This window comes from Hemicordylus capensis, chromosome 3, assembly GCF_027244095.1.
Source record: "Hemicordylus capensis ecotype Gifberg chromosome 3, rHemCap1.1.pri, whole genome shotgun sequence".
In the NCBI taxonomy this organism is placed as follows: Eukaryota; Metazoa; Chordata; class Lepidosauria; order Squamata; family Cordylidae; genus Hemicordylus; species Hemicordylus capensis.
Window position 1 is genome coordinate 344,652,777 of NC_069659.1, and position 13,718 is coordinate 344,666,494.

General features: G+C 42.1%; 1 protein-coding gene across 7 annotated transcripts in view; it reads left to right on the forward strand.

The window, feature by feature from the left end:
- Window positions 1-13,718, forward strand: part of SOX2 (SRY-box transcription factor 2) — a 724,618-nt gene that overhangs the window by 228,642 nt on the left and 482,258 nt on the right. The gene's annotated exons all lie outside the window — the stretch shown is intronic.

Genomic DNA, 13,718 nt, shown 5'->3' on the forward strand with positions numbered 1-13,718 from the left:
TGCAAGGTATACTTGTCTTTTAGCTCAATATGTTTACTGTGCTAAACATTTTTTTTAATTAGTTGTGCACGTGCAATGTAGGGATCTAGCACCCTCTAGTGTATTAAAAACAACAAGGTTAATCTAGTTTTTAATCCATTTATAAAAATAGAACTATACAGATTTGTGCATACTTTGCAAAAATAGCTACAGCTTCTCAGAGGAATACGTATTGGCTCTCTGCATGATTAGAAAAACATGCAGGCATCGAAAAACTGCTCCAACCGATATAATTAATTTTTATTTAAAATAACAAGCAGCAATTTCTATAGTACTGCTAAAACAGCAAATAAATAATTAGGGTCTAACTGTGCCAGAGATATGATTTTACTATGGCATCACAAGTGGATGCACCAACGTGAAAATAAAAGAACGGCTTTGCTGGAGCCAAGGCAGGCCCATCTAGTCCAGCAGTCTGTTTCCAACAGCAGTTAGCCAGTGACAACTGGAAGCTCACAAGAAAGGCTTGTCCCATCCTCAGCATATTGCCTCTGAACCACTGATGGATTAATCCTCTATAGACTGTGTTGTTGTTGTTGTTGTTTTTAATGGTAGTTACTAATAATACAACCAAAAATGTCCTCTCTCTAGTGTTAATTCTCACAACATCAGTGTTGTGGGAGGGTGATGGGGATTGAATGAAGCTACAGTTTAGTGGTGGAGCATCTTTTTTGCGTGCAGAAGGCCCCTGGCTCAGTACTTGGCATCTCCAGACAGGACCGGGAAGGACACCTGTCTGAAAGCCTGGGGAGTCAGTGATAGACATCTTCAGGAGCATCCAGTGCTTGGAGGAAGCTCTCCATGACCAGGAAGATTCATATGCTAGTCTATTCTAGCATAAATCCCTATAGTCTAGTCTAGACTAGACAAGCTTGATAGACATTAAGTTGTGGGTAAGATAGCAGGGCTAAGGGAGCATGTAGACCTGCCCTAAGGTGCAAACTGTGCTAGACTATTATGTGGACCAACCAATGATTTTCACACCTATGTGTAGTCTGCTATAGGCATTAGCCCTATTTTTAATGGTTGTCTCACCCAAATGTTTTGGATGTATTTATCACAACCTATTTGGCTAAATGAAGTTATGCTTTTGTGTTCAAAGCAACGTCCTCCCCACCCCCCTGTCCGTTTCTAAGAAACCCCTAACTGAGCAAAGAGGCATTTTTTAAAAGTGGTGATTCTCTTTATTTAGCAGATGGAGAGCAACTGGCCCTCTCCATCCCCAGCACAGCATCCCTCCAGTGGCTGTTGCTGGAGTCAACCTTATGTTTAATTTTAGATTGTGAGCCCTTTGGAGACAGAGGACCATCTTATTTATGTATTATTTATTTTTCTATGTAAACCGCTTTGAGAAATTTGGTTGAAGAGAGGTATATAAATATTCGTAGTCGTAAGAAGGCAGTCCACTCCTGTATGATCTCTACATATTTGGGTTCCCCAGCCACTGAGAGGAACATAGCTGCATTGAAACAGTGCTTTGTGATCTGCTGCTGAAATCTTCTAACACTGTTCCTTTAAATCTAAAAATACACCGCGACAAACCAAAACATTGAAGAGGCCTTTAAAAAAGGGGAAACAAAGGAAAATCTATAGTGAAAATGTTCTTTCTTCTTTTTTTAGTAGCTGTTCTACTCTATGTAATAAAATCATAAACTGAAAATTATAGCTTCATTCTAGGGAGTAAGAAGACTTATTCCAACAGATGGCATCAAAACACCGGTCTGAACTATATGATTGCTGATTGTTAATTGCCTCTGTAAAACAATCCTTTTAAACAGAGTAATGCATTTTATCACACAGATTATAGTTCTAAGCATTTTCGTTTTTCAATGTATGTTAACATTTTCTTCTTCACTGTAAGATTCAGTGTTTGCATAATTATCAGATTAAACAACAGTGACTCAATCTCCCCCCCCCATTTAAAGAAATGAGGACAGAGAGAAAGCATCATGAATCACCAGAGACATAGGAATCATGAATGACAAGTTCTATATATTGAACCAATCACCAAACTGTTATTTGCTGTCTTAAGAGAGAAAGCAGAGAGCAGGGGATCACACAAGATCTGAGGAACTATATAATGTGAAACAGTCTTTCTTTCTCGGGGAACTCCCATTAAAACAGTAGGGGGCTGTTTAAAAAATTAAAACTTTGACAATGTGTGAAAAGAGAAGCTGAGAAAGTTACTGAAGATTATGTATTTAAACATCCTATACTGTCATATCCTGAAAGCTAAAACTAGGCTGCCATATACTTAAAATAACAAAATACACAAAAATTCACATATAAAAATACTGTGTATGGTTCACAAATCAGTAAACATCTGATCCAAATGTTAGGCAGGGCTTATGGTTGCTTCTTTTCTAAATGTTCCATGCTGTATCACAGTTGCTTTTGAAACTTTGGGGAAATTTCAGAATTGTTTGCATTTTATCAGGGAAAATGCTGCCTCCAAAAGAAAAGCGGGGGGGGGGGGATTCAGTAGTGCAAAGCGTACTTTTGTGCACATGCAAATAGCTATTCTAGATCATATATATAATGGATAACACTTATGGATAACTAACAGCCAAACACTTATGGTATTTAAATAAGTATCCTAATTAGCCCTAAAAAATAAATACTATCTTCAGTCAGGGCACAAAACAGTAAAGGCCTCGATCCAGAACACCGTGTAATTTGTTACATTGGTGTTTGGGAGATGCAGTCCCCCTAGCTGCATAACCACAAACCACTTTTAAACATCAGGAGAGCTGTTGAAGCTCCCGCCAAGCTCACATGACCCCTTGTCTATGCTTAGTTGTCTCTCAGTTGGCCCAAGTTTTTACCACAGCAGATCTAACTGTGGCTCAGGCTTTGGGGAGTCATGAAAAAGAATAAATCATAGGAACATAGGAACATAGGAAACTGCCATATACTGAGTCAGACCATTGGTCTATCTAGCTCAGTATTGTCTTCACAGACTGGCAGCGGCTTCTCCAAGGTTGCAGGCAGGAATCTCTCTCAGCCCTATCTTGGAGATGCTGCCAGGGAGGGAACTTGGAACCTTCTGCTCTTCCCACAGCGGCTCCATCCCCTCCTGAGGGGAATCTCTTCCAGTTCTGCTCACACTTCCAGTCTCCCATTCAGATGCAACCAGGGCAGACCCTGCTTAGCTATGGGGACAAGTCATGCTTGCTACAACTGTTGAGCAGCCATTAGGGACACTTCACTTTGTATGCCTCATTGTATGTATGTATTTAATTAATTAATTAATTAATTAGCTTACATTTTATACCCCGCTCTTCCTCCAGGGAGCCCAGAGCAGTGTACTACATACTTAAGTTTCTCCTCACAACAACCCTGTGGAGTAGGTTAGGCTGAGAGAGAAGTGACTGGCCCAGAGTCACCCAGCAAGTCTCATGGCTGAATGGGGATTTGAACTCGGGTCTCCCCGGTCGTAGTCCAGCACTCTAACCACTATACCACGCTGGATGAAAACACGGATGCAAGAGAATGGCTGGGGTTTTAGGACTGCTACACAAAACTGTTGTTATGTTCAAACCACTTTCAATTGTTCTCCTTGGTAGCAGTCTCTGTGTTGCACGAGGGGGGAAAGGAGGAGCTTGAAAACTATAGACCCGTCAACTTGGCGTCAATACATAGCAAGTTCCTAAAACTCACTTCCCCACACATGATCGCCTTCCCCTTTAGCTCTGTCGCTTGCCTCGGCACACGAGACACGTGGAACCGGGAGCTGGAGGAGGAAGTCCTCCAGCATCCCACAATGCACTGGGCCAGGAGCACGGTGCATTGCGGGGTTATTCTGCTGTTGGGCTCTCTTGCCGCCTGGCTTTGTGCAGGTTCGTGCTGCAGGGACTGGGGTAGAACGGCACACTTGCTCCCTTCTACTGCAGTAGAAGCCCAGATAACAAACTCAGGCCTGATCTCAGTGTTCCACAGGAGCAGCCCTGCCCAAGTAGGGCAGTGCAAGTCCAGGGCTGCTCATGTGAACAGCCTTGTTATTTAGCAGTTGGTCTGTAAGCACATTATCTATCTATCTATCTATCTATCTATCTATCTATCTATCTATCTATCTACTGCCTGATATACTGTATGTATCTCTAGGCAGTGTACCTAATCCAAGCTGCAATATAAAAACAGAATAAAAAATAATTGAAGCACATAGAGAAGTATGTAGTGATTAGTAGGAACCACCATGGATTTTTTAAGAGTAAGTGATACAAAACTAATCTCATCTCCATTTTTGGCAGAGTTACCAGTTTAGTAGACTATGGCAAGGCTGTGGACGTAGTGACTGGCATCTGTTGCATGCAGAGGTACTGTGTGCGAAATACCCCCTCATTGTTTAATAGCCCCACTGCACATCTGGGGACGGACACAATTTTAGCTGATCTCTCCCTCGAAAGTGCTTTTTAACACCACTAAATATGTCCCTGAGGGTTGCACAATCCTCAGGGTCATATTTAGGGCTGTTGTGCTTCCAGGGGAAGGTAAGATCAGCAAAAATGGCCGGGGGGGGGCAAGGCTTGTGCGCAGCAAGACTCTTGATTATTGAACGCTGTGGAGGCAGTTTGTGAGCAGTGCATTCACATTGTTAGTCGATCAGTGTATCTTGATTTGTCGGTAGTGAATCTTGATTTTAGCAGAGCATTTGACAAAGACTCCCACAATATCCTCATTGACATATTGTTAAAATGTGGGCTAGATACTGCTGCTCTTAGGTGGATTCACAGCTGTTTGAACCACCGTACCCAGGGAATACTCATTAATGGTTCTATGTTTTCCTGAAGGGAGGTATCTAACAGAGTATGAGGCCCTGTACTGTTCAACTATTTCATAAATGAGTTTGAGAAGGGAGTAGAGGGGATACTTATCAAGTCTGCAGGTAACCTCTGCTAACTGGGCAAAGGCACTTCTTAACTTGGCGATTCTCTTTATTTAACAGGGGGAGAGTAACTGGTCCTCTCCACTCCCAGCACAGTACCTCCAGTGACTGTAGCTGGTGTCTGTCTTATGTTTCTTTTTAGATTGTAAGCCCTTTGGGGACAGGAAGCCATCTTATTTATGTATTTATTATTTCTGTGTGTAAACCGCTTAGGAAACTTTTGTTGAAAAGCAGTATATAAATATTTGTGGTTGTTGTAACAAAAAGCAGGGAGTGGCAAAGTTAACACCTTAGGAGGCAGAATCAAGATTCAGTCTGATCTGTACAAATGTGATTATGGGGCAAAAACCAACTAGAACTAGAATCAATGGGCTGAAATTACAAGGAAGTACATTTAGGCTAGACATTAGGAAAGTTTCCTAACTGTAAGAGGGGTTCAACAGGGAAATCATCTGCCTCCTCCTGCAATAGCGGCTCTCCTTGATGCAGGTTTTCAAAAAGAGGCTGGATGGCCATCTGTCAGGGATGATGTAGCAGTTTCCAGCACTGAGCAGGAGGGTGGACTAGAAGACCTTGAAGGTCTTGTGGTAGCAAGCATGACTTGTCCCCTTAGCTAAGCAGGGTCCACCCTGGTTGCATATAAATGGGAGACTTGATGTGTAAGCACTGTAAGATATCTTCCTTAGGGGATGGAGCCACTCTGGGGAGAGCAGAAGGTTCCAAGTTCCCTCCCTGGCAGCATCTCCAAGATAGGACTGTGAGAGATTCCTGCCTGCAGCCTTGGAGAAGCTGCTGCCAGTCTGTGAAGAGGATACTGAGCTAGATGGACCAATGTTCTGACTCAGAATATGGCAGCTTCCTATGTCCCTTCCAACTCTATAATTCTGTGATTCTGGTGTGGAAGGCCCATGTCTGTTACCCGCAGGGAAAAATGACTTTGGTATATTATGTTTATTTGTTTTGTGCACTGGAGACTCTTCCCCCGCCCCCCAATATAATTTTCTGCATACACAAGTTAATAGCCCAGTTTCCTCCTCATTTACTGCTTCACCAATCCAAGTAGGACAAATACATTTGGAAGCACAGAGGCAATGGGAAGGGGTTAACATCATGTGTTTAGTCTACCTGAGATCTGTGAAAGATCCTTCCAAATTCTTGTTCCCCACATTCACTCCAGTACTGAATCAGTCCTAGGGTGCTCTAGAATCACATGCTCTGCACCAGTGATTTCTGAGATGATATTATTATGTGACAAAATTAATAAAAAGCACTCTGGAAATCTAAATAAGATGTTTTTAATGTTGTGTGTGTTTGTGTGTAGTCCTATTTTTTATCGATAATAAATAAGGCCATTTGGACTTATGAGGTGTGCAGTTTCTCCAATGCACTATAGGCGAGGTTCTTACACAATATAGTGGGAAACACTATTCCTTTAGTTAAGCTATTGAAACTCAGCCGTTAGCAATATATGAGTTATTTTTACTTTATTCATATATTTATATTAATCAATCCAGAGCATCAGGAGAGCTGGTCTTGTGGTAGCAAGCATGAATGGTCTCCTATGCTAAGTAGGATCTGCCCAGGTTTGCATTTGAATGGGAGACTACATGTGTGAGCACTGTAAGATAATCCCCTTTGGGGATGGGGCTGCTCTTGCAAGGGCACCTGCATGCCTGCATGCAGAAGGTTCCAAGTTCCCTTCCTGGCATCTCCAGGCAGGGCTGAGAAAGACCCCTGCCTGCAAGCTTGGAGAAGCTGCTGCCAGTCTGTGCAGACAATACTGAGCTAGATAGACTAATGGTCTGGCTCGGTAGAAGGCAGCTCCCTATGTTCCTATCGACTTGGGGAATGTTCTGGACAAGAAAGGAAGTTCCACACTTGTTGGCAGCCACTCCAAACTCCTCTCTCTGTTGGCCCGGTTTCGCAACTGTAAGGCACTGCAGGTCTCTCACAAAGGCTCTTGGCAGCAGGGTTCGGCACCTTGCCCCCTGCGCTGCCACAACAACTCCTAATCAGCCTGCTTTCTGCTTCCGTGAAGTGCCAGCCACATAATGGAACTGGAACTGGCCCCGCCCCTTTTCACTCTCGGGGACTTGAGCAACCAATAGGAACTTGCCCCGCCTCTTCTAACAGCTGTTCCAGACTTGGTTCTTCAATCTGAGCAATGGCCTTCAATAAAGCAACAGCACCAGCTCAGCCCAGCCTTTGCTTGTCCTGCTCCATACTTTTACTCGAGTCATCTTCAACTTCTAGCCCCTTAGACCCTCGAGGGCCTGTTCTGCAATAAGACACACACACACACACACACACACACACACACACACACACACACACACACACACACACCAGCTGTAGCTTGACTTGGAGCCAGGCCAAGGCCTGCCACCCACGTAATGCACAGATGGTGGTGCTCTTGATTGATCTGAGACTCTGTGGGCAGACTGTCGATGAGGGAGAGAAGCAATCTGTTAGGCATGTCAAGCTTCTTTTGCCCCTAGCAGCACTGCTGGGATGAACCAGCCCGGAAGCCTAATTTGCTGCTGATCCCAGGCAGGCAATGGGGTAGCACTCTCGCCAGAGGCGGGAGCACTGAGGCGGCTGGCTTGAGCTTCCCCAGCTGAACTGGTTTGGAGGTCCAGCGTTTGTCCAGTTTGGTGGTGGTGGTGGTGGTGGGGTTACCTTTAAGGAGCAGGGAGGGGGTGGCATTTCCCTCGCTGGTGCTCTTGCCACAATCACTGGTGCAGGGCGGCAGTGTACTTCCTGTCTGCCCCGGTCAGTGTCAAACAAGAAGTGCCCGAAACATGTGTGTGTGCGCCCTGCGCCAGTGATTTTGGTGAGAGCACCAGTGGAGGAAATGCGGTGTGGGGTAGGGGGAGTTAAGGGCACCCTCCCTGCTCCTTAAAGGTAGCCCTACCCCCACCACTGAACCGGCCAAATGCCAGACCATGCACGTCCCTACTAGCTTTATAATGAAACCTGGTCATTTGAATGGGGTTCGTTTTGTGTGAGAAAATACACTTCTGGCACCCGGACCACTATCTGGGAAATCAAATGGCACCCAAGAACACAATAGTGGTCCATCATAAAGTCTGAAACTGTGTACTTATTATTGTGTTATGTCCTTTGCTCTTTAACCCTTAGGGTCCAGTAGAATTATGTGTATGAGGTTTCTGGGATCTGCTCCCCCCCCCTCGCCCCCAGCGTTCATGATGGCATTCTGAATTGCAAGCTTTGTAAGGGAGAGGGTTTCCATGCCTTTAAAGTAACAGCAGTCTGTTGTGCTGAAATTGGGTAGGTGAACCTTTTCCTATATCTTATTCCTTTTTTTTCAAGGACAGGAAAAGCTTCACCTGCCTAACTTCTGCATGTCAAGCTGTTGTACAGTTAAAGAAACACCAGCAGAGTCTGGTTTTATTTTCATGTTTGTTTTTTAAAAATGTGGCTAGTAAGAATTTACACAACTCTTGATGCTGAACCTTTATAATGAAAACCAGAAATCTGGTGGGACTGATTAGTGGAATAATTAAGAGTCGAGGAATACAGTTTTGCATGTGCCACTCAGGTTTGATGTACAGAAAGATGAATACCAACATCTATATATCGCTGACTGTCCCTGTGCAGATATGTTTGTGTGGGCATTTTTCTGCAGATGATGTGGGATTTCAGTCTTTTCATTTTGCTCAGCAACATAGTCCCTGTTAAACGGTCCAGCTGGCAACAGTGGGGTTAATTGCACAAGGAAGGAGGGGGTCCCCGTTGACAGTAAATCAGTAATAAATATGCAACAATTCAGTTCCATTTGCAGTCTCCAACATGCAAATGTGACTATCTTATATAATCCAATTATAAAAAGTCAGCGGTGCTCTCCGTTGCTGCATCTAAGGTTTGAGTATTTGGTGGTGTGTGTTTTTATGAGAATTTTTTAAAAAAGAAATCTTGTTTACCTTTTAAAAAGCTATTTTCAGGAGTGTGCTTTTAGGACAGACTATGCCGTTGTCTTCAACATTTTAATCGAGCATTTCCCCCCGCCTTTCGTTCTTTTCTGAATACAGTTTTAATATTTCACATGTGGGCTAATAACTTTATTGTTGGATCTCTTAAAAAGAATAAGCAAGTGCCCGCTTTGTTTGCAGCAGACATTTTTGTAAAGGTGCGTCAAATTGTAAATGCATTCCCCGAGGTTCTTAGGGTAGTTATAAAATAAATTAATCTTACAAATATCTTCATTAAAAGAATAAGAGCATGTAGACTGTGTATTCAGAGGACATTTTGACAAGCTAAAAGGACATCAGTTGTCAAAATGGGTTTTAAAAGCATGTTGAAACAATTGGCTAATTAGGAAAAGAGTGGAGAGAAGAGTGGTATTTGTTTGCCTTCATGGTCTGGCCCAATAGCATTTAACATGAATACATAACTTATTTTGAAGGATCTGTTGTGTCAGTGTTTGGCACGTCTCTTTCTCTGGCGTCAATTAAAGATATGTGCAAATGTAAATGCAGGCTATCTGTCATTGTCCATTTCTTGGTAGTGAAGCTTACAGCCTACCTCCCAGCAAGAACATTTTGCCAGCATGGCAGCGTCCTGGCCGCAAAAGTGCATATTTGATTACCTCATCAAAAGCCACTAATCCTGATGAGGCCTTCCTTTAGAGAAGGCCCATTGTTCATAATAGGTCAGTGGTTAGGCATCTCTCAGATCTGACTTTGGGCTATATATTCTGCTTACCTACTGGAGCAAAAGTGATAGGTCCTAATGGAATTGCCGATCAGAAGTTGAGTAATGCATCAGAAAGCTCAACCAGGCAGCTGATGAAGGGGAGGAAAAAGCCAACCGGTGGCATTTCCCGAGCCGAGAGGAATGCACCTTTTCCCAACATTTGAAATTATTCACATATTTTCTTGGAAACAGGCTTTTAAAAATCTAAATAAAAGGGTTGCTATAATTTAGCATTTATGTAGTTAAGTGCTGAACAGAAGTGCCAACATGAGGGTTTTCAACCAAACAACTATGGATCGTAAATTTGCACGAATTTGAAATTCACCAAAATTTCAGAATTAGTATTTAAGTTCTTAGTTTGAAGTACTTTCCAGTTTTTTATATTTGATTTTCAGGGGTATTTAAAAATAACACTTGCCTCTTTGTTGATTAATTTAAAAACTAAATATTAACCGCCCAGAGGTGAAAGTTTGGGGTGGTGTACAAATTTGATACAATAAATAAATAAATAAATTTGCTTCTTTGGATTTGCGGGATATTTTTAAAAACATGCCACTTTGTTGATTAATTTAAAAATTAAATATTATTCAGTCTCTCTCTCTTTTATTTTTTAAATTTTATATCCCGTTCTCCGGGGGTAACTTGGAGAGACCACATCATGCCTGTTCTGAAACAGTTGCACTGACTGCCAGTATTTTTCCAGACAAAATATAAAATGTTGGTTATTACCTTTAAAGCCCTGAACACCGTAGGCCTGGATTATCTGAGAGAACACCTGTCCCTGCAAGATCCCCACTGCTTATTAAGATCATCAGTAGGGGGTCCGTCTTCAGGTGCCACCAGTTCATCTGGTGGCAACTTGGGATTGGGACTTCTCGGTAGTCGTCTCTAGTTTGTGGAATGTGCTCCTCATGGATATAAGAAGTATATCATCCCTGGAAGCCCTCAAGAGAGCCTCAGAGACCCATCTCTTCACCTTGGCTTTTAATAATACAAGTGGTTTTAATGGTTTTTAGATGAGTTTTATGTTAATTTTAAATGCTTTTATTTATGTTTTACATTAATATTTTAAAAGGCTTTTTAAAAAAAATTGGGAACCACCCTCAGCAATTTTTGGATGGGTGGTATATAAATGAATATACCACCCATCCAAAAATGGGAAACAAACAGTGAAATTCAATGGTTATAAATTTCCAATAAAAGAGTATAGGAGAACTAAATTTAGAGAAGGGTGCCCTAAGAAACAAATTGTATATCTTAATGTAATTTGTGTAGCCCCCTATGACCTTCAGACTGCATTTAGTGAAGTCAAGATGATATGATAACAAAAGTGAAATGGAGGATTGCCAGATTTGTGAGAACAATGAAGGTTGGTGTCATATAAAGAGGGTGTTATATAAAATGGTTTGCATGGAATGCATGCAGTTTTATATTGGGGAGACAGGCAGACTCTTGATAAAAAGATACAAGGAGCATTTGCAAGACATACAGCATAAAGATCGGATAAAGCTATGGGAAGTGCATGTCAAAGAGAAACATCAAGGTAAAGTAGTGAATATAAAGTGATTCTCTTTATTTAGCAGGGGGAGAGTAACTGGCCCTGTCCACCCCCAGCACAGTACCTCCAGTGACTGTTGCTGGTGTCTATCTCATGTTTCTCTTTAGATTGTGAGCCCGTTATTTCTCTGTGTAAACCGCCCTGAGCCATTTTTGAAAGGGCGGTATAGAAATCAAATGAATGAATGAATGAATGAATGAAGGGTTATTGAAGGAAGGGTGCACATTTTCACTTTATCCTTCCTTATTATGCAATTTGCAACAAGATTGGCTGGCATAGGTACTGTAATAGGACTGTCTGTTTGCTGTCAGTTTACTGAGTCATGATACTTTGCTATTGTATTTAAGAGCATGCTTCAACCACTAGTGTATAACACTGAAGCTGATATATTACATCAAAACGTTTGCTAACTCTGGACATCTGTTTTATGGATATATATATATATATATATATATATATATATATATACACACACACACACACACACACACACACATACACATTTATATATACTGCCCAAAACCTACACTTCTACAAAACAAGTGTATTTCATCGTATTAAATGAATGTATGTATGAATGAATAATTTGGATCTGTCATTGCACAACATACATTTGGAGGATCTGCCATGGTGTGAGAAGAAACACTGTATGCAAACATTTACCATGTGTTTTTTGCTCTCCACACTGCAGAAAAAGCATCTGGCTGGGTACAGAGTACTTCTGCTCATGCTTTCTAGCACAGTCCAAACTTTAAGTGACAAAATGCCTGCAGGAGGAGGCATATACTCAAGATGCTCTCCTGGAGGTTGGAAAGGAACACGCTGTTCATTTGTGTTATTTGGGAGTCTTGCAAGATTGAAATTTGGAAGGAGGTGGGAACCGTGGCTCTTGCATCCTATATAATACAGAAGAACATAAGAAAAATCCTGCTGGATCAGGCCAAGATATAGTCCAGCATCTTCTTTACCAAAGTGGACAGCCATAAAAATATAACATCCCTGCTGGATCAGGCCCAAGGCCTATCCAGCATCCTGTTTCACACAGTGGTCCACACAGTGGGAAGCCCACAGGAAAGAGCTGAGGGCATGACCTCTCTCCTGCTGTTACTTACCTGCAACTGGTATTTAGAGGCATCTTGCCTGAGGCTGGAGGTGGGCCTTCAGATTAATAGTCATTGATAGACCTGTCCTCAATAAATGTATCTCAACCCCTCTTAAAGCCATCCAGGCTGTGGCTGTCACCACATCTTCACCAGATGCCCCCTCTGCAATTGGTATTCAGAAGCACTTATTTACAGGCCTCTGGACCTGTAGATCGCATATAGCCCTCAAGCTAATAGCCACTGATACTTGTCCTCCAAGCATCTGCCTAATTACCTTTTCAAGCCATCTAAGCTAGTGCCTGTCACCACATCCTGTGGCAGTGAATTTCATAGATTAATTATGCACTGTGTGGAGAAGTACTTCCTTATGTCTGTTCTAAACTTCCTGCCTATCACTTTCATTGAGTGACCCCTAGTTTTAGTGCTGTGAAAGATATTTTTCTCTATCCACTTTCTCCACCTCATGCATAATTTTATAAGCTTCAGTCGTGTTCCCTTTAGTTACTTTTCCCCTTGCGTAAGCTCTCTCTCTCTCTCTCTCTCTCTCTCTCTCGCTCTCTCTCTCTCTCTCTCAGACTTTCCTTGTAAGGAAGGTGCTCCAGCCCCCTGATCATTTTGGTTGTCCATTTCTGCACCTTTTCTAGCTCCATAATATTCTTTTTGAGATGCAGTGATCAGAACTGTATACAGTATGCCAAATGTCACTGTATCATAGATTTGTATAATGGCATTATAATATTAGTAATTGTGTTATCTTCTTTGCTAGTGATCCTGAGCATGGATTTTTTTCCTTTTTCACAGCTGCCACACACTAGGTTAGTGTTTTCATTGAGCTATCATTCATGACCCCAAAATCTCTTGCTGAGTTAGACACTGACTACTTTGACTCCATCAGTGTTTATGTGAAGTACGGATTGACTCACCCCAATGTATATCACTCACTTTACACTTATTTACACTGAACCACATTTGTCATTGTGTTGCCCTTTCACTCAATATGGAGACATTTTGGTATTAGGAGCTTTTCACAATATGCTTTGGTTTTCCTATCTCCTATCTCTATTTATGATGAGGACAAAGTTCCTTATCAAAGACTCCTGAGAAAACTTAGCAGTAAGGGGATAAGGGGACAAGTACATGTGTGGATTGCTAACTGGTTGAAAGACAGAAAACAGAGGATAGGTATATATGGAGAGTTTTCACAATGGAGGGAAGTAAGAAGTGGGGTTCCCCAGGGATCTGTACAGGGACCGTGCTTTTTAATTTATTCATAAACCATATAGAAGTAGGGGTAAGCAGCGAAGTGGCCAAATTCACAGATGATACCAAACTCTTTCGGGTAGGGAAATCCAAAATAGATTGTGAGGAGCTCCAAAAGGTTCTCTCCAAACTGAGTCGGCAACAAAATGGCAAATGT